At 54.1% G+C, this 5,000-nt stretch overlaps 1 non-coding gene across 1 annotated transcript in view; it reads right to left on the bottom strand.

The window, feature by feature from the left end:
- Nucleotides 1-1,424, bottom strand: part of LOC124734566 — a 1,909-nt gene extending 485 nt beyond the window's left edge. Inside the window, exon 1 of the ribosomal RNA XR_007009388.1 lies at nucleotides 1-1,424. This exon is cut by the window's left edge and continues 485 nt beyond it. This is a non-coding gene — a ribosomal RNA (small subunit ribosomal RNA).
- Between the last annotated feature and the right edge of the window lie 3,576 nt (nucleotides 1,425-5,000).

Genomic DNA, 5,000 nt, shown 5'->3' with positions numbered 1-5,000 from the left:
TTCGTTATCGGAATTAACCAGACAAATCGCTCCACCAACTAAGAACGGCCATGCACCACCACCCACCGAATCAAGAAAGAGCTATCAATCTGTCAATCCTTCCGGTGTCCGGGCCTGGTGAGGTTTCCCGTGTTGAGTCAAATTAAGCCGCAGGCTCCACTCCTGGTGGTGCCCTTCCGTCAATTCCTTTAAGTTTCAGCTTTGCAACCATACTTCCCCCGGAACCCAAAAGCTTTGGTTTCCCGGAGGCTGCCCGCCGAGTCATCGGAGGAACTGCGGCGGATCGCTGGCTGGCATCGTTTATGGTTAGAACTAGGGCGGTATCTGATCGCCTTCGAACCTCTAACTTTCGTTCTTGATTAATGAAAACATACTTGGCAAATGCTTTCGCTTCTGTTCGTCTTGCGACGATCCAAGAATTTCACCTCTAACGTCGCAATACGAATGCCCCCGCCTGTCCCTATTAATCATTACCTCGGGTTCCGAAAACCAACAAAATAGAACCGAGGTCCTATTCCATTATTCCATGCACACAGTATTCAGGCGGGCTTGCCTGCTTTAAGCACTCTAATTTGTTCAAAGTAAACGTGCCGGCCCACCGAGACACTCAATAAAGAGCACCCTGGTAGGATTTCAACGGGGTCCGCCTCGGGACGCACGAGCACGCACGAGGCGGTCGCACGCCTTCAGCTCGCCCCACCGGCAGGACGTCCCACGATACATGCCAGTTAAACACCGACGGGCGGTGAACCAACAGCGTGGGACACAAATCCAACTACGAGCTTTTTAACCGCAACAACTTTAATATACGCTATTGGAGCTGGAATTACCGCGGCTGCTGGCACCAGACTTGCCCTCCAATAGATACTCGTTAAAGGATTTAAAGTGTACTCATTCCGATTACGGGGCCTCGGATGAGTCCCGTATCGTTATTTTTCGTCACTACCTCCCCGTGCCGGGAGTGGGTAATTTGCGCGCCTGCTGCCTTCCTTGGATGTGGTAGCCGTTTCTCAGGCTCCCTCTCCGGAATCGAACCCTGATTCCCCGTTACCCGTTACAACCATGGTAGGCGCAGAACCTACCATCGACAGTTGATAAGGCAGACATTTGAAAGATGCGTCGCCGGTACGAGGACCGTGCGATCAGCCCAAAGTTATTCAGAGTCACCAAGGCAAACGGACCGGACGAGCCGACCGATTGGTTTTGATCTAATAAAAGCGTCCCTTCCATCTCTGGTCGGGACTCTGTTTGCATGTATTAGCTCTAGAATTACCACAGTTATCCAAGTAACGTGGGTACGATCTAAGGAACCATAACTGATTTAATGAGCCATTCGCGGTTTCACCTTAATGCGGCTTGTACTGAGACATGCATGGCTTAATCTTTGAGACAAGCATATGACTACTGGCAGGATCAACCAGGGAGCTGCGTCAACTAGAGCTGAGCAGCCGGCCGCCCGGGAGTGTGTCCCGGGGGCCCGCGCGAACACGCAAGCGTCCGCTCAATCATTCTGCAAACAGGAGGAGGCTGAGCTCCCCTGCACAATACACCTCGAAACCCTCTCAGGTCCCGGCGGCGCGCAGCGCCGTCCCAAGTACTTGGTCGGGTTCGAGAGAGGCGCAATCGCCCGGAGTTAGGCGAGTAGACGCTTTCGGTGCGACCACCCGTGCTCCCAACTGAGCTTGCCGCTGCCGACAGAGGCCCGGGAGCGTGCTGTCGTGGCATTGCCGGCGGGAGACAACACGCGCCACCTACGGTGACCGGCAGCTCCAACGCCAGCGCCACAGAAGGACAAAAGCCCCACTTGGGTGCCGAAGCGAACTCTCCCAGCACAGCGCACGCGCCAACACATCCGCACAGCTGCGATACAAACCACCAGCGAGAACCGCTGGGGCGACCGAGCAGCAGACGGCGTCGCGGCGCCGAGCGCCGGGCGGCGGCGCATCCTCAACGCACACAGTCCTCAATCGGACCAGCACACTGAAGATGTCCACCGCGCTTCGCACCGGGCCCGCGAGGACCTACTTTGGCCGCACGGCGCCGCGCGCAGGGTGCGCCGGCGCGCAGCTGCGACGCCTGCCGCGTCCGTCGGCCGGCGCGCCTGCCACTGGCCGCCCCCACCAGCCGGCTGTAGCGCGTGCGCCCACGCACCGCGCGGCCAGCACGCCGGGAGGCGCCCCCTCACCGGCCGGGGACGGTCCCACCCAGCCACCGCCGCGTATCGCTTCACACCCAGATGCCGTTCAGTTTCGTCGGCATGGTGGGTATCGCTGGAACAACCGGTTAGTACCTCAACCTATCGTCGCCATCACCGATTCACCCCTAGCGAGAACAACCGCACCACAACAGGTTACCATTTGTTCATTTGCGTAACTTCACCAGAAAACGCAGGCGTCCATCGCCATTTGCAACTTCAACGATTATTGCATGCCTGTGTCAGGTGTCACGCCACACTACGTCTGCCCACATACACGCAACAAAATGTGCACGCCTAGACAATACGTGGAAGGTGGCCCCCGTACGTATGCGATGTCCATTGCTCGAACGACTGTCAACCGGCCTCTGTAGCATGTCGCAGATATGGAACGCGGTGCACCATGCCATCACGGTGTGTGAGGAGAGACGACTAGGTCCGAATACATCAACAGACAGCTCATGCTGATCGCCATCCACGGCGTCCGTTCCTCCCACACGTCTCTATGGCGTACCACACTGCAATCCAGCTCTCATAGGGAGACGACACGTAGCTGCGTGCACAATATTTGCACTGTATGGTCCGCCGTTTTTGGGCGCAGTCGTTGTGCGGTCACACATGTGCCACGATGTATCATTCAGTACATAAGGACGAATGTGCAGTACAGATTGTGGTTCACGCGTACGACATCAGCGGACAGTTGACACAGGCCGCACCACAACGTAGCCTGAGTACGTCGCATGCGAAGGGCATTGAACATGCAAACTTCTCACCAACCAGCTTGCGAAGGCAGGGGGCAAGGTGGGGACGTGGGGAGGGGCGGCATGTACGTCCTGCTGCCATCCACATTACAGTGTACAGCAGGAGCATGTGGAAAGTGAGCAAGACTTGCAAGGTGTTTAACATGAAGCGATACACAGGGGTGCGGGCAGTGCGAGTAGCGAACTATATTGCGAGGGTTGCGGGTGGGCAACACTACAGTAATTGAACGAGTCGTATAACAATTACAGAGCAGGTTTAGGCGACAACGTGGGTTACGTTAAGGCGACAACATGGGTTAGGTTAAGGCACAACATGGGTTAGGTTAAGGCACAACATGGGTTAGGTTAAGGCACAACATGGGTTAGGTTAAGGCACAACATGGGTTAGGTTAAGGCACAACATGGGTTAGGTTAAGGCACAACATGGGTTAGGTTAAGGCACAACATGGGTTAGGTTAAGGCACAACATGGGTTAGGTTAAGGCACAACATGGGTTAGGTTGAGGCACAACATGGGTTAGGTTAAGGCACAACATGGGTTAGGTTGAGGCACAACATGGGTTAGGTTGAGGCACAACATGGGTTAGGTTGAGGCACAACATGGGTTAGGTTGAGGCACAACATGGGTTAGGTTAAGGTACAACATGGGTTAGGTTAAGGTACAACATGGGTTAGGTTAAGGTACAACATGGGTTAGGTTAAGGTACAACATGGGTTAGGTTAAGGTACAACATGGGTTAGGTTAAGGTACAACATAGGTTAGGTTAAGGTACAACATAGGTTAGGTTAAGGTACAACATAGGTTAGGTTAAGGTACAACATAGGTTAGGTTAAGGTACAACATAGGTTAGGTTAAGGTACAACATAGGTTAGGTTAAGGTACAACATAGGTTAGGTTAGGTTAGGTTAGGTTACACGTTGTTGTACGGAAAGGTGTAGGGGGGGGGGGGGCGGGGGCGGCAGGTTCGTTGATAGTGATTATAGTAAGTGAATGCTTGTGACATGATCAGATTTGTCACGTCAGGATGCACCTTTGGCTTATTAGAGGCGGCGCTCCAATTCTATGCTTGTGTGAGACCTGTGTCTTTGACTCATGTCATTGTTTGTGCGCTGTGACAGGAGGTACTATTGTGATGTTGGGTGCACCGTTGTATAGGACATGTGTGGGTGTTGGTGCCTGGTCTGCGCAATGGTGGATGTCGAAAGGCTGGGATATTGTATTTTCCGCACGGACCTCCTGGTCTGGTTGTGATAGTGTGGATTGTGTAATGTGGCGGAGAAGATGCACTGGATGTTGTTCCATGCTGGTGCTTACATATTGTATGTGCGCCTGTTAGAAGCAGAGAGTGGTGCGTGATCAGAGTGTCTGGCTGACGTGTGGTTCCCATTTTGGGCAGACTCTTTCAGCATGTATACGGACAGTTGTGTATATTTGCTGTAGTTTGATGGCTCTGCATTGATTACTAATCAGCGCCGTGTGTACGGGTAATCTGGTTCCAGTCCAAAATGTTCCATCTGTGTACATTAGTGACAAAGACTCCCCCCATGCAGTGGGGCTCGGTCTGTTATAACTCTTCCGCGTAATATATTTGCCCCACGTTTTTGCGACTGCGAGTGCGAGTGCAACGCGCATGGGGACCGACATGCTGATGGCTCGGTATCGGACGCCGTACAGTGAGCAACGCGATCGCGTCTCTCGCTCGTAAGTGGTACAGGTCGCGGCTCATGTATACGGACAGCGGGAATGTCGCATATTGGAAATAACTCTTCATGAAACGCAAGTTATAGGGGTGGATTGCACTTTACGAGTGCGGGAAACGTCCGCCGTTCATCCGCTGGAGGTGCGAGTTTGGCGGTTGGGGTGGTGCACGAACGGGTGCGGGTGGCGTCATTGCCGGTCCACGGCTTCGTGCGGCAGAGCCACTGGAGATTGGGTGCTATGGTCGACAGAGGCTGCAGCCTTTGTGGGTGGCGTCGAAAGGCGGCCACTGTGGCGCCATCGCTGTCTTAGTCGGCTTGGCGTCTCATAGATGGCGGTAGCGTCGT

This window comes from Schistocerca piceifrons, unplaced genomic scaffold (assembly GCF_021461385.2).
Source record: "Schistocerca piceifrons isolate TAMUIC-IGC-003096 unplaced genomic scaffold, iqSchPice1.1 HiC_scaffold_152, whole genome shotgun sequence".
Taxonomy (NCBI): Eukaryota; Metazoa; Arthropoda; class Insecta; order Orthoptera; family Acrididae; genus Schistocerca; species Schistocerca piceifrons.
The sequence above is the reverse complement of the archived record's forward strand: the minus strand, read 5'-3'. Positions and strand labels throughout refer to the sequence as shown.